Here is a 24,336-nt window from a genome sequence, read left to right on the forward strand (position 1 = left end):
CAATTTCTGTTGCTTCAGCCTGTTAGGGAATGGAACTTGTGGCTGCTGGTGCATCCCTTGTTGTGCTTCTGGTTGTTCCTTCTTCTGTTGTCCGGTCCCAAAGCTTATTTCTGCCTTGGGTTCAGCCCAATTCTTCTTTTCTACCTCGGGCAACTCTTTTCCACTCCTTAAGGTAATAGCTTGCACCTGCTCTCGTGGATTCACTTCAGTGTTGCTTGGAAGAGTTTCCGACAATCTGGAAGAGATTAATTGTGCCAATGGCCCCACTTGGTTTTCTAGGTTTTTGATTGAGGCTTCCTAGTTCTGCACCTGCTATAAATTTTGTCATCAGTTCCTCCAAATTGGACTTTGGTTCAAGCTGATGATAAGTCTGGTTGAATGGCTTGGAAGTAAGCTGATTTGGCCAGGACTGGTTTGAATGCCCCCTCCATCCTGGATGAAAAGTATGGTGACTCTGGTAACCCTATTGTCTTGACGAATTGCTGACATAGTCGACTTTTTCAATAGATGGCCTGAACTGATTGCCAACTTGGCAGTCAGTACTGATGTGGCCTCCCCTACACAATTCACAATTAAGAGGTTGCACATGCATGACAGGTATCTGCATTTCATCTATTTTCTTACTGAGTGCTCCTTTTTGTGCAGATAGTTCCATATAAGTATCAACATTATGCAAGCCTTGCTGCTTCCTAGTTTGAGTTCTTTCAGAATGCCATTGATAGTTGTTGGCTGCCATTTCCTCAATAAGTGCATGGGCAACCTCAGGAGTTTTATTATTTACGGACCCTCCGGATGCAGCATCTAATATGGTCTTATTTGAGTCGGTAAGACCATTATAGAAAGTTTGCACTTGCAGCCATATGGGAAGGCCATGATGAGGAACTCTCCTCAATAGCTCCTTGTATCATTCCCATGACTCGTATAAAGATTCCCCCTCTTGCTAGAAAAAAGTAGTGATGTCATTCCTCATTTTAGCAGTTTTAGAAGGGGGAAAATATTTAGAGAGAAAATGGCTAGCCATTTCATCCTACGTCGCTATTGATCCTACCAGTAATGAATTCAGCCATGATTTGGTTGTATCTTTCAAAGAAAATGGGAATAACCTCAGCCTAATGGCATCATCACTTACCCCATTGTGTTTGAAGGTATCACAAATTTCTAAAAAGTTAGAAATGTGTGCATTGGGATCTTTGTGGGCCAATCCATAGATTTGCACCGTGTTTTGAATCATTTGTATGATGGCAGGTTTGATCTCAAAGTTGTTAGCAACAATATTGGGCCTGATAATGCTAGAGGCAGCTCCAATGAGAATGGGCTTGGCATAGTCCATCATAGTCCTTTGTTCAGCCATTTCTTGAGCTTCTTGAGCTTCTTGAACTTCTTGCTGGACTTGTCTGGCTGCTCTTAGTTAGACACAGAGAGTTCTTTCAATCTCTGGGTCATAGAGGATTTCCTCCAGCTCGACTCTGCTTGTCAGAAACTGTGAAAGTCAAGGCAATAAACAAGCCAATATTCACAAAATAACTAACCTTATTGCAACTGAAAATGTATAGTGAATTATTGAAATATACAAACCTACATCCTAAAATAAATAAATGCAGCCAACTAAAAGCAGATCAACATCTTATTCAATATACAAAATTCAATAGCAATTTACAAATAGGTCTGAATTTAGTAATCTCAGAGTAGAACAACAGTTTACAAATTCCTTTTCTTTATATTGCTGAAATCAATGACGAGATTTAATTACACAGATCTGAACTTCTGAGAGCTGAAATCTCAGTAGCTACTGAGAACAGTAATATACAGTTCTGAAATCATATCTGAAATCTTAGTAGCTACTGTGGACAGCCAAATGTGGATCAGCAGTGATTGTGTTCAGGTCTGAACTTCATATTAAAAGGCTATTCTATGCTACTGAAGGTCAATACACAGAACTGAAATCAATGTATAAAGGATTGTGAGATAGCAATTCAGACATCAGTTCTACACAAAATTGATATCAGCTCTGAAATCTCAGAAGCCACTGAGAACAGTAATAAATATAACAGTAGCTACTGATAACAGTACGGTTGTGCTCATGTCCGATTTCCATATTGGAAAGCTACTAAATATCATATCTGAGCCCATTGTTTTGATGAGCTATGCATCACCAAACACCGACTAGAGTAGCCATAGTAAAACTGAGCAATTCAGCAAGATAACCCACTGATATCAGCAATGAAAACATGTTGTATACAGATCTGCACAAAACCGAAATCAATTAGTAGTAAAAAGATATGAAATCAGACCTGTATTCACCATGGTGTGGCTGCTGGGATCTGATTTTTTTCTTTTCTTTTGAGATGAAATAGAACACAAAGCAGTAATGCAACTATACTACTGAACAAAATCTCTTTTTTTTTCTTTCGGTGTGCTCAGATCTGATTTTTGATTTCAGTACTGAAATCTATTGTGTACAGATCTGAACTCCCCTGTTTTTATGAGCTATATAGACCCAAAAACTAGCTAAACTAGCAGCACTAAAACAGTAATCAAAACCAAACAAATCAGCAATAGAAAAAAAATATAGTAATATCAGTAATGAAGAATACTATATGCAGATTTATACAGAACTGAAATCAGCTAACAGTTAAAGAAATCAGCAATGAAATTTTTTTTTTTTGATAAACAAAACCAGCAATCAACTAAATTACCTAAACTAAAATAGGAACCAAAGATGAAGTAATTCAGCATTAGGAAAGAAGACCAGCTTCATCAGTAATGAAAGCTACTGAATTCAAATCTGAATTCTAAGATGTAGAACTAAAAATCAGCAATGTATGTAGAGCTAAAAATTTGATGTGAGTGTGTGCAAATCTGAAGAACTACATCTACCAACTACACTAAATCAGCAATCAAATATGAAGTAGATCATCAATGGGAAAGAGACCTAACTAGATCAGTAATGGAGTTTCATGCTAACTGCTGTACTATAGCAGCCCTGCTACAGATCTGAATGCTAGTGGAATGCACTACTGCTTTTTATTGAATATTTGAGGCATCACAATTATTCAATCCAAAAACACATCCTCAGCAAATTTAGATTGGGTACAAATGGGTAAAGCCAAGAATTCAGTCCACCCAGAATTCATTAGTATGCTTTTTATCAGTTCAGTCCTCACATCATATCAACTGCATTTCAGATTTGAATTTCTCTCATTCTTTGCTATTCATTCACCCTTGAGGTAGGTTGGATGTATCATAGGGTGGATTGGGGTAGTGATGGCACCCAATTCACCTCAAACTTGCATCAGTTCAGGTCTGAGTTCAAAGGAATTCAGATCTGAATTGTTGCAGGTCTGCTGTAGCAGAATTCAGATCCGAGTGTTGATCTGAATTCTCAATTGCCCCTCTTGTTGTTCATATGATCTCTTTTTTTTCTCCTTTTCACTTTATATTTTTTTCTTTTTGCAATGAAAACAAATAAAAGGCTGAAACACAAACTAACTAAGTCTTTTCGGCAGAGTGTTGCAGGTCTGAGTTCTGCTAATCTGAGTGTCGAATGCAACTCAAATCTACAACACTTATGTTGTTATGAATTTTTCTTCTTTTTTTTTCTTTTTGAAGGTAACAACACCAAGATTGAAAGGAAATCAAATCTACCTTTATTAAAATGAAACCAAAACAAGGAAAGGAAGTAATCTACTGAAGAAAGAAAAAACATAATTAAATCAGTACAGCTGTTGCATTCAAAGCTAAAATGTAAAATGAAGCAATTAAAACCATTTATGAATGCAATGATGACTGAGACCAGATTAAGAATGCCCAATGTTTCCTAATATTGCTTCCCTAAATCCTCGGCAACGGTGCCAAAAACTTGATGTGGCCATTGTGACACTAGCAAGTGCACTAGCCGTTCAAGTAGTAAAGTAGTGAATAGAGTATCGTTCCCACGAGGATTTAGGTAACAAGTATCGATACTAAATTGAGTACTTCTTATCTGATTAACAAATAAATCAAAGCTTTAATGAAATCTAAAAATCATAAATTAAAATCTGTCTAAATCATTGGCCCAATTGCCTTCAAATCAGGTTAGAAGAGTAAGCAGTAAATGGCAATCTCAGAATTCAGCAATCTATCAATTTGGATCATTCGAATAAATCATGATTGAGCCTTGGTTTGGTGAAACCCCAAGGTCATGAACAGCCTCTCTCAAGCGTATGTTCATCCTATGCATGAGTGACAGTTCTTCTATCTCTAGCAAGAATCTAATCCCCATGCATGCATTTCTTCAAACACTTCTAATGCATCAATTCAAATCTGAATTGATCACCAAATGAATTGTGCAAGTTATCTCTAACTTTGCACTCAATTCAGTTATTGAATAGTAGATCTGAATTCCTAAAGTCTCTCTCAAGCACTCTAGGAATTCCAAGCTTTTGATCAATTCGACCAATCTGAAATTTGTAGATCTGAATTCTCTTTCAAGCAATTCAGATCTTGCAATCTCATATCTGAGAATTCATATCTGATTTTTGATGGTTAATTGGCCGAATTAATCTACAATTTAACCCCTATTCAAGAAACTTCAAGTACAATTCATAACCATTCGAATGAATCAAAAAGAATTTGATTGCTGAACTGAAATTTTACAAGCTGAAATACATCAAGAAAGAATGGAAGAATGAGAAAGAAGAAAGAAAATATAACAAAGAAACTGAATTCAAATTAAAGGAGAATGAAACTACAATTGAGTTACTACAAAAGATCTTTGAATGACAAACCCCCAATTTCGAACTCACCTTCTTCTTCTTGCTTGCTTGACTTGAACTTCCTTCAACCCTTCTTCTTCTTCTTCCTCACGCTTAGCCTTCTTCTCTTCTCTCTTCTCAAGGTGGCTGAACCTCGAAGAGTGGGAGAGCCTTCCTCTCAAGCAATTAAGCACCTCTCCCCCCTCCTAGAGGCCTTCTTATATAGTTTTTCAAGGGGGCTCTTGCCCCTTCTTGAAGCCTCTAGAATGGGGTGTATTACACCCCTTTCTTGAACTTTCTAGAGCTCTCTTGAAAGCCTCCTAAGAGTTGCTATTTGGGTTGCACTTAGGCTCTTTCTTAGCACATGATAGCTATACTTTGAGCTGCTTTTTTGGGCTGAGAATGGGCCTTCTTTGCTGGGGCAAATTCTACTCTTAGCTAGGCTTTCTTTTCTTGGGTTTTCTCAAAGAATCCACTTGCTCTTCTTGGGCCGAAGTGCTCTCTCTTGCTTCCACAACCGGGCTAGGCTGAATTTTGTCTTTTTGAACCTTCGTTTCTTGCCTTTTTCCTTCCTTTTCTTGGATTAATTACCCCTAAAATTTATTCTTAGCATTAAGCTAAATTAAGGAAAAATTTAATAAAACCGGCATAAAAATCCATGCTAAAGTCCTCAAAAGTTATAGATAAATTGTAGGTTCATCAATGGCCACGGGCAAAAAGGTTTCCTCATAATCGATTCCATTCTTTCCGAGTGTAACCTTTCACCACAAGACGAGCCTTGTAGGTCTCAACATTACCATTGGGGCCCTCTTCCTCTTATAGATCCATTTGCAACCAATTAGTTTTACCCCAGGGAGTGAATCTACCAGAGTCCAAACTCCATTGGTCTCCATTGAGTTCATCTTAGCTCTCATGGCATCTACCCACTTCAAGGAATCTATGTTCAACATAGCTTCCAAATAAGTCACGAGATCCTCTTCACTGATCGTGGCTTCCACCAAGTAACTTTCTTGGTCATAGTCGTAATGAACTGGAGGCTTGGAAACCCATGTAGATCACCTAGGTTGGTTATTTTATGGAGCCAGTGGGAAATCTCCCACTACCCCTAGGCTCTCCTCATCAAGAACAACTTCCTAATGATGATTATCCAGGATGTAATCTTCTTCTAGGAAGTGGGCATTTCGACTGCAAAACAACTTTTGCTCTTTTGGATCATAGAATAAGTAATCTACAGAACCTTTGGGGTAACTACAAATAGGCAACGACTAGTCTTGGATTCCAATTTGTCAGCACTAGTTCTTTTAACATGTGTTGTACAACCCCAAATCTTCAAGTGTCTTATACTTGGTTTCTTACCAGTTCATAGCTCATATGAAGTCTTAGGAATGGATTTTGTTAGAACTGGTTCAACACATAAATCATAGTCTCTAATACGAAACCCTAAAAGGATGTAGGTAACTCTGAGTAGACGAGAAGTGATCGGACCATATCTAATAGAGTCCGATTTCTCCTCTTTGGCACACCATTTTATTATGGTGTAGGAGGAGGAGATAGTTGTGATACAATCACATTTTCTTTTAAGTAGTCCCCGAATTCATCAAAGAGATACTCGTTGCCTCGATCTAATCGAAGGGTCATAATTTCTCTCCCTAATTGTTTCTCGACTTCTTGTCTGAATTCTTTGAACTTTTCAAAAGATTCAAACTTATGTCTCATTAGGTACACGTAATCATACCATGAGTAATCATCAATAAAGATTATAAAATAAACATGTCGGTTACGTGTCCTAAAATTCAAGGGACCATATACGTCAGTATGTATAAGGTCAAGTGTGCCTGTAGATCTTTCAGTCTTACTAATAAATGGTCGCTTTGTCATTTTACCCTGAAGGCAAGGTTCGCAGGTTGGAAGATCTTTTATAGTTAGAAAATCCAAAGGACCATCCTTTACCAACCTTATGATACGATCTATATTAATGTTGCCAAGTCGGTAATGCCACAAGTACGTGGGATTAACTATATCACGAGTCCTCTTCTTGGAGATTATTTCTGACGTAGTTTCAGTAATGTTTGTTTCTAGAGAATGATGGAGAACATAGAGATTGTTCTTAAGTTCATCGTATGTGAGGAATTTGTTACTTCGTTTAATAGTAATTGCATTACTGAATAAGATAGAATAACCATTCGTGCATAATTTTGAGACAGAAATCAAATTTCTTCTTTAATTAGGTACGAAAAGACAATCTTTAAGTACAATTATTCTTTCTCTGAAAACTAGTTCTACAATTCCTATGGTTATAGCTGCAACTGTTGCAAAAGTACCCAAGTAGAGCGTCACTTCTCCATCACTCAATCTTCTGCTTATCTTGAAACCCCGTAGTGAGTTACATGCATGAATTGAAGCCCTGGAGTCAAAACACCAAGAAGCAGAAGTGACCAACAAATTGGTCTCTATGAAAAAGATTCAAAATTACCTTACTTAGTCTCCAGATATTGAGGACAATTCCTCTTTCAATGGCCCGGTCTGTTTGCAGAAGTGACAGGCATCCGATGCCTTATCTTTCTTCTGCTTTTTAGTTTTGCTACCCTTCTTCTGAGCCTTCCTTTTAGCCTTCTGCTTTTTCTTGCCCAATTTTCCACCTTCAACAAGAATGGCTATCGGCTTATCCTTCTTAATCAGTTCTTCAGCCCTCTGCAAATATTACTGAGTTCCTGAAGGTTAATGCTTAGCTTATTCAATTTTGGTGTCATGATTTAGCCCTGACTCGAGAGCTTCCAGTTCATTGATATAAGCCATCATCTTTAGACAATGGTCATGAACCTATTGGTTCTCGGTCAATTGTGCGGTCATAAACAATTTTAAGACCTTTTGTCAAGTAAAACGGTTATGCTCTTCATACATAGTCTTGAGACTATCCAATATATCCTTGGACACTTTGATCTTATCGAATCGTCGTTGTATCGGATTGTCCAAAGAGGCTATAATATAACACCGAGCAAAAGATTTTTTCTGTTCCCATTCTTGATACTCTCTTCTTTGGGCCTCAAAAGCCTTGTCACTCGGACGATCCGGAGCAGGGTTCTTAGCAATTTTTTCCAATTTCTCGGACGTCAGAACCAGTGTAAGGTTTCGGAATCAGAAGCATAATTAGGCCCTTGAGTTTGTTATCATCCAACAATTTGGTGAAGTTTCTCTTTGTCATTTCTAGTAAAGGCAAGGCAGATTTGTAAGTTCACAACCTAATTGATTCATGTCATCACATAGAAAGGGCTTTTAATCTATATTCCTTTTCCATTTTGGGCATCTCTGACATTCCCTCCAGTCTCAGTAATGAAGACAGTTGTGTCTCTGGAAATGTGGGAAACCACATGGGGTGCATGGAGCCAACTATTTCAGCTGCAAAACCCCACCACCTTCTATGAAGGATCTCATCCACTTATCTTATGAGCTTTCCCTTTGGCCTCTATCAAACAAGGTTCATAGCCATTTTAGGTTAAACCTTTCTGTCTATTAAGTGCTCACCCATCATGTTTGTGAACGCCAAGTAACGTGAGAGAGTCTTCCATTTTAGGATAGGCCCCTCCCACATCTGTCTATGACACCCCTATCATCGTATGAAGCAACCCATCCGATTGCATTATCAAATGGGTAGCCCAATTTTATGGTGCAATTCCACCCACCAACACAGCCAACCTTCATACTAATGATGGAAGGCCTTTAGAGAGTTTCATCATAGGAATTTCCCTATCACATGCACTTATATTTTTATGAGGGAACGAATAATTATGTCCTAGTTTAATTTAGGTCAAACCAAAGTGACTCTCACTGGCTTTCATAAAGCCAGATTTAGATGGGCCCTAAACGACTAGGGTTCCACACAGTTCCTCTTGAGGAGGTGTGGAGCCCACCACATAGGGAGATCATCCAATGATCTTAAGGAGACCATGGCAATTATGTGCATTCAGCCATGATGTGTGAAAGAGCCACTATTGAATCAACATGGGCCTTGTGCTTATGGCCCATGAGTGTAGCACATCACACATCCATACATCACATGCATGAAATCCATAATTGATCCAATCAATTAAATAACTGTAAAACCCATAAATAAAGCCCATTTAATTCCATAATATTACCAATTAATATCATCTAGGTATATGGGTTGAACCGCAAAGAGCAGTTTGGCCCATATAGCATTTATGCTGAATTGGGCTAAAGTAGTTTTAACAGATTAAAACTAGGTTTTATACATGAGGGCCAAATTGCATCTTGCAATTAACCATCAATCCCTCAGCCCATTAAGGAAATTTTAGAGCTGAGAACAGCCCCCATCGAACCATAGATACGGTCCAACTAGTTTGGTCAAATTTGGTCCGAATGGGTCTAGGGTTTGATGTTTAATTCAAGATTCAATTCAAGAGGATGATCTAAAATTAAACAACTGATACATGACAATCAAGAATCAGTAAGAGGGTTATTCGTAAGACTGCTACCCTACAAAATAAAGATCAATTCGTAGTATGTAGTTTCCAAAACTGCAAATCGCAGATCGTTGAATCTGAATCTGCGAAATTCTCTCCTTTGCGCTTTCTGCTTCATCTTCGAATAAAAAAAATAGAAAACCTAATTTTTCTATTAATATTACATCATATTCAAATTCCAATACATTCCATCTAAAAATTAAAAAATATAAAATTAATTATAGACCAAGAATGAATAGAATAAATCAGCAAGTGTGTAGATTTCCTGCGCCAATAAAAGAATTTGATCTCCACTGTACGAATAGCCCAAAATCCAAGAAAAATATATAGAACAATTCTAAATATAAATCAGAATAACAAAGATTTAATTTCAAACCATTCACTCAAAAGCTGGGAACCAATTTCCTAGAAAAATGCTAACTATGCAAATTGGGTAGAACGCCTTCTACCCATTTGTGCAGATTCAGATCTTGTTTAATTCGGTTCAATATTTGAACCTGGCTCAGATACCACTAAAGGGATGAGAGATCCATCATATTGACAGCCTAATCCGAAACCTAGTGCAGTACCATAATCGAGTTTAGGGGTCAGGTGTAACATTCCAGTTTTGCCCATCTATCTCCTAGGTCCAGGGCAATACTAGAATTATGGTCCAGTTCAGGGTTTCAAGAAAACCCACACTACATGTACCTCAGGTCCCACCCTGGCAGCTGAGACAAGTGACCCCAACCAACTTGGCGGTACATCAGTGTCAACCTTGGTAGGATAAATCTCCCCAAAACTATCCAATGGCTGTGTAGATTCTAAACTAACACGAGTCTCATAAGTGTCTAGTTTAAGGGTATTACACAGAAACACACCACAATAAGATGAATCAATTATGTACTTTATTCATTTACAATAAATGTCAAAAGATACATCAATCTAATTGGAGCTAAGAGCATAACTGTCTATCAGCCACACTCGAGGATCTAAGAGAAGCTAAGTTATTTTGATAATTGCCAAAATGAAGCAAAATAAGAAACTAAGGATGGACAAAAAATAAGGCAAACAACTATAACTTACAACTATTCACATATAAGGCTAAACACAGTCAAAAGGAATAGGGAAGTTTAAAAAGCTTTCCTCTTAAGAGGAGACCATAGGAGAAGAGGGAGTGAGCCAAAACAAGCAAAAAAGGAAAAAAACAATTTTTTTCTATGGTACTGAAGGCTAGTCACAATAGAGACCCACTGCGCATGTGATGGAGGGTGTGATGCGATAACAGGGCAGAGGATGGGCATATGGGTGCGATTTAGGTGAGATAAGACTAAAATAAGGTGCGATGGGTAGGTTCTGAGATGTGATGAGTATGTTCTAAGGTGCGGTGAGTAGGTTCTAGAGTGCGATGAGTAGGAAGGAAGGTGCAATGAACAGGTTCTGGAGTGCAATGAGCAAGTTCAAGAGTGCAATGAGCAGGAAGGAAGGTGTGATGAATAGGTTCTGGAATGCAATAAGTAGGAAAGAAGGTGCAGTGAGCAAGAAGGAAGGTGCGATTAACAGATTATCAGGTCTGGTGAAACTTAAAAGGGGTTGTGATTTTAATGTTGTGGTCTATAATGAGACTAAACTCAAGTGCGATTTTGCAGTTCTGGGCTATAATGGGACTGAACTGAGTTGCGAGTTAAGGCTTCTGTGTTGTGATGGAAAGGTTCTGAGTTGTGATGGAACTGAATTGAGTTGCAGTTTTGGGCATTTGGATTGCAACAGGACTAAATTGAGTTGTGATTTTAGGCTTCTGGGTTGCGATGCGACTGAACTAAGTTGCGATTTTGGGCTTCTAGGTTGCGATAGGAAGGTTCTGAGTTACGATTTTGAACTTATGGGTTGCGATGGAGTTGCAAGAGGCTAAGGTTTTGAATTTCTATGTTGTAATGGAACTGAACCAGATTAAGATTTCAACAAAGGTATGGTTCTAAGTGAAGCTTCAGGTGCAATTTTGGCATGGTAATGGCTTTGGTTGATTGCACTGGGAAGGTCTATCATGCCTAGCCTTCTTAAGGTGCGATTTTGAATCACAATCCAGTAACTTTTAGTCTTTAAGCCTTATAGCACACAACAACTAAGTATGAACTTAAACCCAAACATCTCCCTATAAAGGTCCTTAAAGTTCCCTAGTTGAGTCGCCAGCTATGAACTCAAGGAAGCCCATGGCCGGCTCACAGGAGTCACCACCCATTTTTAGAGGAAATGGACCCTCGTTTTTAGATTCAAAAATCGGTTTACCTACTTTGATAATGACTTCGTTCTTTGCCAAGAAAGGCACCTAACCAAGAGATATTGGATTCTGAGGATTAGGAGAGGGAAGGTGTTAGGCACCCTCTCTCCAAGCTGCTGTAGCAACCCAAAATGGGAGCAGTTCAGGCTCATATTCTAACAAAACACCAATGAAAAGTGTTTCTATGAACTCTAGAAATTAGGTGAAAATTATCCAAACTTTACCCGTAACTGATTTGAGGTGATGTTATCGGGTCCTAGGTATTGATTTCCCTAAGTCCCTTGCCTCTCTACCTCTTTTTCTCAACCTAGATAAAACTAGGAATGCAAGTTTCCCACAGTTTTGGGACCTCAAGCAACCCAGAACTCTAAAAATAGTGATATACAGATTTAGAAAAAAAAAAAGAAATGATGAAATGAGAGACCTACCTCTCGCGTGCAACCTTGATGAAGGTTTCTTAGCAGCTAAAAAGAATTCAAATGAAGCTTGAGTGAGCTATCATGTCAAAATGAGCATTTTTGGCTTTAAATCTATAGTCTAGAAAATAGGGGAAGTAGATTTGGGGCTTGAACTTCAAGGACTTCGAAATTTCAGGTGAAATGGGTGCACTACAAAGACTAGGACAATACTCTTCTCTCCCCCCCCCCCTTCCAACTCAGGTTGGGCCTCTATTTATCGAGGAAAAGATAGGGAAATGGGTTTACAATTCGTCTAGTTACAGTATTTGTGAATCAGTAGAGTTCTTTCACTGAAATAGGAAAAGATTTTGAGATAAAAAGGCTTGCAGTTGACCCTTCCTTCTATGTGCAACAAATTTTCTCGAGTTTGGAAGGACTTTTATGGATTTCATGGATCCAATGAGGGCTTGGGGTGTGTCAGACGTTGCAGCCCCATATTTGGGGCCGACATTGGAAAAAAAAACATAAATTTGATAAAGTTTTGAATGTGGTTTTATCCTTTCTTAATTTCAAGTGGGGTATATTTGGTATTTTGAGATTCATAGTAATTGAAGATGCTCGATTTGAACTTTAAGATTGGAAGTTTGCTAGCTTCGAAGTTTGATACAACCTACTAGAATGGTATATTTTCCTTAAATGGTTAATGTGTTTAATTGGTATTTAAGTGAGACAATAATGGCCCCCAAAAAAAATAGTTTCTTCATTAATGTTCACTATATCCACTTTTTCTTCAAAGTGAAAATAAAATACCACAATACTAATCAGTTGGGAACGATGTCAATGCCATAATAAGTCAAGGTGCCTTCGAGTATCGCCATTCAATTTACCACTTGCTTTGTGTATGCTTCCATGTGGTTAAATAACTCTTCATATCTGACGTTGGCAATAGTAACCTTATTCCTAGTTTGATGGAGCTGGCGGCTTCGGCTTCCAACCTTTGCTTCTCTTGAAGTACCTCTACTAATTTCTCCATTGTTTCAAAATGGCTATCTTGGGTTTCACTTAACTTTTTCCTTTTCTTTTCCAATCTCTCTTTCAATTTCATAATTTCCTTCCTTAAATCTGACTCTTCTATTTCCATTTGTCATTTTTGCTTAATGTGCTTTCTTATTTGCTTCCTTATAGAATCATTGTGCCTCCCAATCCTAACCTCCTGCTCCTTATTTATCCTAATTTGCTCATGAAGTTCTAGTGCTGCTCTCAGATATGGATCATTCAAAAGTCGTTTGAGAGATTCCTTTGATATACTACCTTTGGATGGAGGCCTTATTGGGGGTGGGGAGTTCGGGCGGTAGTGCCAAAGGTAACGGAAAACTATGACTACACACAGAATCCCTGAATGTATGATCACGCATCGGCTTGGAGGTTGGCAACAAGGTCAACAATTCCCTTTTACTGGAAGCCCAGTGCTCTTTCAACCTCCTTTCCATGTTCACGCAATATTTAATGAAATCAACCATGTTATCTCCTTTGATGTCATCGATGGTTGGAATGAACTGTAAGAACCCTAGTTGCCTTAAGACTCGTACTAGGACATATGGTGCCTATCAACACCTAGTTTTTGCTTAGTCTGTCGCCTAAACTTCCAATTTACCTCAATTAACTTATTAGACCTGAATTACCAAGAAAACCTAACTTTCATCCCTAAAGCCCTCAAATCCACCATTAAACCTGCCTAATACATATTCAATAGCCTTGATCGACCATCACTTACACCTCAACCATTAGATCAAACACAACCATCAAACCTAGGACCTCCCAAAATACCTACCCATAAAATTTTAACTCAAGATTCCCCCATTTACCCCCTCATCAAACGAAGATTCTATTTTAATGCCACATAGTAACCAAATTAAACCCTTTCCAGATCTGACCAATCTGGGCCCACTTGTGCCAATCTGACCCCACCAATCAACTCAAAATGTTTGAAAACCCCACCCTATAAAATTTTAGCCCAAAATACCTCTATTGTCTTAAGATTCTATTTCAAGATTCTTGATTGACTGGATTACAAATCTGCCCGATCATAACCCATTTAACTCAATCAGACCTTGCCAATCACCTAAACCATCCAAAAACCCTCACCTATGAAATTTCACCTAAAACTGCCTTTATTTGCCCTTCAATCACATATAAATTTCGTTTTGAGGCTCTAGATTAGTCGAATCAAGCCATTTCTAGATTTTCCAGATCTGGGCCCATTTGGTCCAATCTGACCCCACCAAATGACTTAATGTCTGGAAACCCCACCCTGTAAAATTTCAGCCAAAAATACCCTCATTTACTCATCCATGTAAAAAGATTTTATTTTAGCCAATCTCATTGTCCCGTACAAACAAAACCCTTCTTTGCACTCAGACTCATCTCAACCCTTCATTTTCTTACCCAAAAATCCCCACCATTGAACCAGAAATCTGGCCTAACCCCTTTAGACCCAGTTTGACCCATATTTTAAAAATTACCAAAATACCCCTAGATTTCCTTGAATTTACAAAACTGCCCCTTAACCCTAATATAAATAAAGACTAAAGTTTTTAATTAGGGGAATCAACGATTCCTCTTCCCCGTTCAAACGAAGAAGAGAGGCAGCAACGGTGGCACCTCTCCCAACAGTTCTCTACTACTCCGACCTCTCTCTTCTCCCTCTCCTTTCTTGTTCTTCTTCTTCCCGGATTGAACACCCGCCAAGCTTTTACTGTTCATCATCTTCTCCTCGACAATGATACAGAGCAGCAACAACAAGAAAGTCAAGCTCTTTTCATCTCCTCTCTCTTGTCCATTCTAATTTCTTCCCCTTCTTCTTTCTCTCTCTCTCCACTCTGTCATCTTCTTCCTTCTTCCCCAAAGAACTGGACCCGAGCTTTGTTTCGTCGTCTTCAACCTTGCAATGAGAACAAAGCTTGACGGAATCACTTCTTTCCTTCCTTCTCTTCTCCTGTCATTCTCTATCTCTCTCTCTCTCATTTTTTTTTCCACCATTACTGACCCTTTCTTGTCGATCTAACACATCCGCCAAATCCCAAGATTTTGAAGCTCTGAACTATTCATCGCCCTCCTCTCTTCATCACCGAACAACAATAGCGAAACTTTCCACTCTTGACACTTGGTAGCAGATCGAACCCCCCCCCCCCCCCCGTTCCAGGAGTTTGAGTCAAGCAAGTTGTAGAATTCACCCCCATCCTTCTCATGCTTAGCAAGATTTGTTCGACCTCTTTGATCTGATCTTGCCCTACCAAATACGTCGAACTTACTTGGAGTTCCTATTCACACTATCAAATAGTTAGCCAAGGCATTCAGGTAAATTAAGATCAAACTTTCTCTCATTTTTTTTTAAGGAAGGATTTGAGGTTAGGGAGGAGACCAATGGAGTAAATCCCATCTAACTCACTCCTGTAGACCTTCATCCCTAACCCAATCCGAACTTCGATTTGGGTTTGAAGTTAGCAGTGTTAGAGGCAACTCGAATTGGCTATTTGCATAGATTAAATCATCAGTGTTTTATTTTTTTTTTCTTGAAAGTTGTCGATGAGATTATTTATAGTATTTTGTGTCATTCTCTAATAAACATTACCCAATGCTAATAATGTTATTGGTCTTTTTTTTGTTCTTTCCTTTCTCCTGAAATTAGTTTTGTGAGCTCTTGAATATGGTTCATCATACCTCCATGCATTTAAACTTATTCTAGTCTTTTTCTTCTGAAGATGAAGGTGTTAACACCCAAGGAGATAACCAAAACCTGCTTCCACTAAAGATGACACAGTGTGTGTTGAAGCAGGATCAGCAGAACGACTCTTCCACAAGAATCGAATTATTTAGCAAGAATGGAGTAGAGGGCTGGTGAGCCGACTTCAGATTGCTTCTTCTACCAAGAATCAATATCAAGAATAGTTCTCGATCACTCCCACAAGTAGAGATCGAACTGGGTAGGGGCGACAAGAATAGGGAAGAACTTTGCAGATTGTTGTCTTGTATCTAGTGTATTTTTCATGTCTGCCCTGCTCTCTTATTTATAGCCTTAAAGAGACAACCTCCTAATCTGATTAGGTGTTTCCTGATCCAAATCTTTATTTGGATCTGTACTCTTTAAGTGATAAGGATAATCCCTTATCTTATCTGCAGTTCAAGATCAGCTTAATCCTAATCAAATTAGGAGTTTCCAAATCCAAATCTTTATTTGGATCTGGACACTTTAAGTGGATAAGACTTATCCTCTTATCCTTATCCTTATCTTATCTACAGTCCAAACCTAGATACGCCCCTATTTAATTAATCTAATTAACCTAGTTCGAAATTGGGCTTTAGGCCCATTAAGTTTATGTGCTCATTAACCTCTTAACCTGCTGCCCACTTGGCTCTCATTGTATGGTGTGGGACCCAAACATTGATCTACACATCATCCACATAGATTCAGCCCAACCTTTGTTACAAGGCCTTGGCTGAATTCATTGTAGGAGACAGTTAACCCCTGAGTCCACCACTATGGACTCTTAATTGGCCCAACATTTACACTAAATGGTCCATGGGTCCAGCCACCTTAAAAAAACCCAAGGACTGTTAGCAAATGCAAGATTAGCCAATCAGCTATTACCTTTAATGGTCTAACACTTAACCTCTCAGCCCATAATGATCAAACACTGCCCAAAAAGAGAGGACCTCTCCCTTGGCTGCAAGGAACAGTGTTGTACTCTCTACTCACATCGATCCCGGGAATTAAGACCTTTTGCAAACATTTGAAACCATAATATATATATATTGTAAAAACAAATTTTAATGGTTCAAATCAACTGTCGGCAGTTTAGGTTTCCATCAGAGAGAGTGCATCCCTGATCATTCACTTGATCCGACAAAGGGGCTGATCCTGTTTGCATGAAAGAAGGATAATGAAAGAATGAAATTTCGAACTTACCTTCTTCTTCTTGTTTGCATGACTTGAACTTCCTTCAGCCCTTCTTCTTCTTCTTCCTTACGCCTAGCCTTCTTCTCTTCACTTCTCTCAAGGTGGCTGAACATCTAAGAGTGGGAGAGCCTTCATCTCAAGCAATTGAGCACATCTCCCCCCTCCTAGAGGCCTCCTTATATAGTTTTTCAAGGGGGCTCTTGCCCCTTCTTGAAGCCTCTAGAATGGGGTATATTACACCCCTTTCTTGAACTTTCTAGAGCTCTCTTGAAAGCCTCCTAAGGGCTGCTATTTGGGCTGCACTTAGGCTCTCTCTTAGCACATGATAGCTATACTTTGAGTTGCTTTTTTGGGCTAAGAATGGGCCTTCTTTGCTGGGCCAAATTCTACTCTTAGCTAGGCTTTCTCTTCTTGGGCTGAAGTGCTCTCTTTTGCTTCCACAATGGGGATGGGCTGAATTTAATCTTTTTGAACCTTTTTCTCTTGCCTTTTTCCTTTCTTTTCTTGGATTAATTACCCCTGAAACTTATTCTTAGCATTAAGCTAAATTAAGGCAAAAAATAATAAAATCGGCATAAAAATACATGGTAAAGTCCTCAAAAATTATAGATAAATTATAGGTTCATCAAATACCCCCACACTTAAGCTTTTGCTTGTCCTCAAGTAGAGACATCAGCCATAAGCTGAACATTCCCCCCCCCCCTTTGTTCTCACCATTAACCTGATGAGTTAAGATAGAATTTCATTGAGTGGTCGGGGAACTTTTGTAAGTGTTCAACTCCCATTCTTGTAAAATTCCATTTAATATGTATAAGATTCAGAGAAAGGAGAATATGAATTTCATCAAAGTTCAGTCTTCACCCCCAATCAATATATAATTCAGCTCCTTAATTGTTAAAGTTAATAATCAAATTACACTAAGTTTCACATCTGTAACTTTATCTTAATGAGAGTTCAACTTAGTATGCCCACTTGGACCTCAACTGTCACCATCATTACTTATTTTTAGGGGTGAGTCCATTTTATGCTCCATCTCACCCTTTCCTTTTTTTCTCTGTGAGTGCATTTTATGCTCCATCTCACACACTTTTTTTTTCAGTGTAAGTGCATTTTATGCTCCATCTCACACTGGTCAAATGCTTGAGGTAGATAACAAGACTCGTGCTCTGAGCTGCTAGTTTTACCATTCAGCTCAAAATAGCGGAGTCAATTTGGGTTGAATCTCATGTATCAATAATTCAGATGTGCACTAGCTTCTTTGACCATTAACAATGAAATCAAGCGCTTTCATACACATGAAGGTAGTTAGGGCTAGTCATACTGAAAGAAATATTCAGATCCCCTTTTCTCATGCATATATCAAACTAGGTTATTCAGAAGAATAAAAACTTAACAAGTACATTAGTCTCCCTCAACTCAATGAGCTCCTTCTTAAAAATCATCAAATAAATAGTAATGAACTTGAGGGGTTCTAGTCTTTTTGGTTATGTCATTGCTTGCATATGTGTGTTGGGGTGAATGAGGTGCATGATTTCAGCCCCCATACCCTAGCCTCAGACTCACTCCCCGACTCTTAAGACAAACATTGTCCTCAATTTTCATAATGTTAGGGAATCACACTTGCTAGAGAAAACTGAAGAAAAGAAAAGGATGAATAGAGTCCTTAAAGAATTGGAATTTTGAGAAAAATATATTTATTTTACTAATTAATATTTTAAAAAGATAAATGAGAAAAAGATGCCTTAACCTGTTCATGAGCAAGCATAGAGGATTATTGGTTATCAAGATAAACAGTGGATGGAGGGGGTACAATATCGCCCATTAAATATGGTTTCAGGCACTGACCATTTACTTTAAATGTGCCATGAACTGGGTAGGTGAGTTCTATAACTCCATGGGGAAAAACCTGTGAAATGGTAAAGGGTCCAAACAACCTAGACCTCAGCTTACATGGAAACAAGCGGAGACGGGAATTATATAACAATACATGTTGGCCTACATAAAAGTCCCATCTCAACAAGTTCTTATCATGCCTGTTTTTTATTCTTTCTTTATAAACTTTGGCATTCTCATAAGCGGCAAGTCTGAATTCATCCAATTCATTCAATTGCAATCGCCTTTTAGCCCCTATGGCCTGAATGTCAAAATTTAAGAATTTAAGAGCCCAATAGGCCTTGTGTTCTAATTCAACTGGTAAATGGCATGCTTTACCAAAGACCAATCTGTAGGGGGACATGCCAATGGGTGTCTTAAATGCAGTTCTATATGCACATAATGTATCATCTAATTTGATGGACCAATCTTTTCTGGCAGATGCTACGGTCTCTTTTGAGTTCCCTATTAGCCAACTCCACTTGGCCACTAGTTTGAGGGTGATAAGGGGTAGCTAATTTATGTGTAATTCCATATTTTTGCATTAACCTCTCAAATTGGCTATTGTAGAAGTGAGTTCCCCTATCACTAATTGTAGCTCCCGGAGTGCCAAATCGGGAGAATAGCTTCTTTAGGAAGTGTACCACCCTTCTTGAGTCATTTGTAGGTAAAGCCATGGCTTCTACCCATTTGGATACATAGTCAACTGCAACGAGGATGTACTTATTCCCAAAAGAATTCGGGAAAGGTCCCATGAAATTTATACCCCAAACATCAAAGATTTCACAGATCAAAATATTGGAAAGGGGCATTTCATTCTGTCGGGAAATGTTTCTCGATCTTTGGCATTTGTCACATGTGGACACATACCTATGGGCATCTTTGAAAAGTTTGGGCCAATAAAAACCTGATTGCAAAACCTTGGCTGTAGTGCGACTAGCTCCAAAATAACCTCATGCTCCTTGAGTGAGCTATCATGTCAAAATGAGCATTTTTGGCTTTAAATCTATAGTCTAGAAAATAGGGGAAGTAGATTTGGGGCTTGAACTTCAAGGACTTCGAGATTTCAGGTGAAATGGGTGCACTACAAAGACTAGGACAATACTCTTCTCTCCCCCCCCCTTCCAGCTCAGGTTGGGCCTCTATTTATCGAGGAAAAGATAGGGAAATGGGTCTGCAATTCGTCTAGTTACAGTATTTGTGAATCAGTAGAGTTCTTTCACTGAAATAGGAAAAGATTTTGAGAGAAAAAGGCTTGTAGTTGACCCTTCCTTCTATGTGCAACAAATTTTCTCGAGTTTGGAATGACTTTTATGGATTTCATGGATCTAATGAGGGCTTGGGGCGTGTCAGACGTTGCAGCCCCATATTTGGGGCCGACATTGGAAAAAAAAACATAAATTTGATAAAGTTTTGAATGTGGTTTTATCCTTTCTTAATTTCAAGTGGGGTATATTTGGTATTTTGAGATTTTTAAGCCTATTAGCCTCAAATCCATTGGTCCATGTGTTTTAATGGGGTCAAGTAAGGAGCTGACATCAGTCCCCACCCTCTTGAGATCTTAAGATGGGACAGCTGATGTGGCGATTCAAACTGGTGCGTTAAAATGGTGTCTTCCTTGTTTAACGGTCAAATTGATGAATTAAGATGTGAAATTTGATGTGTTTGGGTTTTTGGTGTTTATGAACATGCTGGTGGGGTCCGATTTGTTGAATAAGGCTTGCATGATGAAGACGCATGACAGGTTAACTTTCAATCAAAAAGATTCATCAAAACAGAATCAAGGCTTGATGATGGGTCAAACGATGGAATTTTGAGATGAAATTTGGTTGGTAGGTATGGATTGGGATTATGAGGCTGGTTGAAGGGTTTCATCATGTTAGGTATGTGCATATAATGGGTTTTAGGCTCGAAGAACGTTGTAGTGTTAGATGCATCGAAATAGAATCTCTAATGGATGATTGGCTAAATCTAGGAATTTAGGGTTGAAACTTTGTGTGATTGGTTGTTTAAGGATTTTGTTTCACGTGATTGAGTTTGATCGGGGATTAAGTATGATGATGTGGCATAATCAAGACTATCAAGAGGGAATTATGTAGCTATAATGGTGGATTTATGGGCATTTGGGCTAAAATTTGGTTTCTTAGGGTTTTGGCATGTGTTAAAGTGATTGGTGTGGTTTAATCAGGCATCCAGAATCTAGGAGATGAGTCAAAGAAAGGACCAAGCAAAAATCGAGTGCTAACACTTATGTTTGTGGTTAAATTGATTGGGGGTATTGATTTGTAACTTTGAATTTGAAGTTATTGCTTTTTGTTGCTAAAGACAAATAGGGAAGTTAGTAAAGGCGAATACCAATCTCCAAATGTTTTGATACTTACACAATTGTGGATTCTTTAGAACTCCTACAACCACTAATTTGTGCTCAAAATGCTATAGAGGTTTCTTTCTGAAGCAATCCAGGGTTGCTTCTATGACTATAGTTGCGAAGAAGGTTGATGAACCTATTAGAAAAAGCATGCCAAGTTGGAGTGGATCAAGAAGGTAAGGCTAAACTGAGAGAGGAAAGAACCACTTATGAGGGGATCCAAGGAAGCTACTTGTTGATAGTTGCAAATTTTCTAGGAAGTGTGTAGAACTGAGAGACAAGTTTCAAGTGCCATTGTGGAAAGACATTTTACTTTTTCATTGCTACTCCAACAAGTACAATTGTCTCTTTAATTAAAAAAGTGCAAGGAAGTATGCAATCGCAAAAGAAAATCCTATTGTGAAGGCCAGCAAATTTGAGAAGATATGATGTTAATGGTGGATTAGAGAATTCTTGTGGCAAGAATGATCATGGTTTGCTCATGTAAGGTGATAAAAAGGTCATCATCTACATGAACAATGGTATCAATTGCACTAATACTTCTAGAAATAAATGGATGTGTTAACGATTATTTATCTCTCATTTTGAACATTTTAGTTATATCTATTACGGTTTGGTGTTATTGGAGGTAAAGAAAAATGGGTCACTCTTATTCTATTTTATCTCTTCCAAAATATTATGTTTTAATAGTTTTTATATACCTTATATGAATTTGTAACTTATAGTTTGTGTATACCTGCTATCAACTTAGGATTTTCTCATCCAAAACCCTAAGCTTTAACAATTTTAATAGTTTAATGCCCTTTCCAAAAAATATGTTCCATCCAAAATTTCATTCTCGTCCTTGGAGATACATCTCAATACATGATTATAATATCTAAAAACCAACTGTATATGCTTATGAAGGATGGTTTCCATGGACCTTTCCATAACTCATTCATCCTGTTTATTGGTGTTTACAAGTTTACCTTTAGTAGGATTGATGTTGAATTTCTTGTGATAATACTCTTTAGGATTTCCTATGACTACTTGAAGATTCTATGGAGTCTTCAACATTATGCAGCCCTCTAGTACTTAACCATTCTTCCTTGAGAAAGTGCATAAAGGTAGGGTAAATTTTCATTCACTCTTATCACTCTTCCTTGAATATTCCCCATATGGCATCAGGAAACGCTCACTTGGGCTGAAATGGAGTTGCCACCCATTAGTTAAGAAATTTGAGGTGATGGGACCTCTACTAATGATTTTCAAAACCGTTTTTGTTTTAAATAGTGACTCCAAGGCCCAAGGCACTAGCTAACTAGTTTGGATAAGACTCAGATGGGAGAGGGAAGGGATTAGGCACCCCTCTCCTAGGTCTAATAGGTGGGGCCCACATGGCACCTTAAGTAAGCAATCACAAATAAACAATCATGATAATAAGAACTAAGCACCAAAACAAGCCAACATAAAGGCGAATCTACTATATCAACTTTTATCAATTTTATGTTTTTTTATTTTCTGTTTGCTTTTTATTATATTTTCATTACATCTGTTGTTTTTTTGTTGTTTTTTTGTTGTTTTTTCTTTTTATTTTATCAATTAATTTTTTTTGTTATTTTTCTTATGGAACCTTATTTGATTTTATCTATTTTATGGAATTATTTTTTATTTTTTATTCTCAATATTTTATGTTTTTATGTTTTTTTATTTTTTGGAATTTTATATATTTTTTCTACTTTGTTTTTTTATTATTGTTTCCCTTTCAATAACTTATTATCCCCCCCCCCCGGCTTTGTTTTCTAGACAAATCCGAGTCTAATGAACTAGCCATCCCACTTCACCCTTTGCCAAATTTATTTTATTTTGTTAATTTAATTTATTATTTTATTCATGATTTTTTTCATGATTAAGTTGATTTGTCCTCCCAAATAAGCATTCTTCATACCCTTCCTCTTGAAACAAAGAGATCATACTGGGTCCTATGTCACATCCCCACTGTCATTCACTGTTTTCCTCTACTCCTTTGCTTCATTTTTTTTATTTTCATTATATTTTTACCCTTTTTTTGCTTACCTATACAAAGCAAACTTCTCATTAACCCGATGGCCTTCTTCACTCAAACCGATAACCAGCACACACAAAATTGTAAAGTTAGATCCACAAAACTAGAAACACAATGTACTACTGGTTACCCCATTCAATCAAGATTCAACTTTCGATTATTGAGAAAACGAAAACATAAAAAAGGTATGACTATCAACAATGTTTTAAAACAGAAAAAAATGAATGATGAAGATGGAGAATGCCGATCTTCTCTCTATATATCTAAATACACAACTGTCAACACCCAATTTTTACTCGGCTACCTCTCTAACCCACTTTTCACACTCCAAATGCCCGATCAGACCTTACAAACATCTTTAGAATTTGCCAAAATTCTAGGAAACCAAATCTCAACTCAAATATCCTCAAATCCACCCTTAAATCAATAAAATTCCTTTCCAATTATCATAATTTTTCCATGTCACAATACCCACCACACGCCTAATACCCGACCAGACTCCATTAAATGAAGCAAAGAAGTTCATCATCCAATCACACTAAATTTCAACCCTAAATCCCTTGATTTTTCCAATTATCGATCAAAGGTTCTATTTTGATGAACCTGACATTACGACACTTTTCCGGCCTAAAACCTACAATCCACTCATCCTCAATATGATCAAACTCTCACAACAGCCTTGTAATTCAAATCCATGCCACTCCACCAAAATCAAACTTAAAATTCCCAAATTTATCCATCCATCAACCCAAGATTCCATTTTAAGCCCCCTCATTGGCCAAAATATCCATAACTTAGATCCTCACAATTCCCACACCTCTAAAGCGATTGCACACTACCATTAGACCCCAAAGACCCGAACATACCCACCGCCCAAATTTCAGAGCCAAAAATCCCCATTTTGTCCTTCGTACACAAAGATTCCAAACCAACCACTCTCATTGCTCGTTACTCTCAAAATCTTAGATCTTGACACCACTCCCAGTGCACCCAAACCTCACCAAAACTTTCATCAACCACCTGATTGTTAATCCAACAAATTTCAGGCCCAAAAATACCAATCTTGCCCCTCATCCAAAAATATTCCAAATCAACCACTCTCATTACACAACACTCTCCAAATCATAGATCTCCATCACGACACCACTCCTAATACACCCAAGACCTCACCATAACCTCCATCAATACCCTAATCAACTACCCCTCAAATTTAAATCTAAAAATAC

At 38.0% G+C, this 24,336-nt stretch overlaps 1 non-coding gene and 1 pseudogene across 1 annotated transcript; both read left to right on the top strand.

Moving 5' to 3' along the window:
• Positions 1 to 866: 866 nt before the first annotated feature.
• On the top strand, positions 867 to 973 carry LOC148871651 (small nucleolar RNA R71). The gene has a single exon (XR_016108590.1). It is a non-coding gene; the product is annotated as a small nucleolar RNA R71 (small nucleolar RNA).
• Positions 974 to 10,601: 9,628 nt separating this feature from the next.
• Positions 10,602 to 21,495, top strand: LOC148871652 (zinc finger A20 and AN1 domain-containing stress-associated protein 9-like; annotated as a pseudogene).
• Positions 21,496 to 24,336: the final 2,841 nt, after the last annotated feature.

The sequence above is a fragment of the Nelumbo lutea genome, chromosome 2 (assembly GCF_056320005.1).
Source record: "Nelumbo lutea isolate HS-2025 chromosome 2, American lotus-T2T, whole genome shotgun sequence".
Classification (NCBI taxonomy): domain Eukaryota; kingdom Viridiplantae; phylum Streptophyta; class Magnoliopsida; order Proteales; family Nelumbonaceae; genus Nelumbo; species Nelumbo lutea.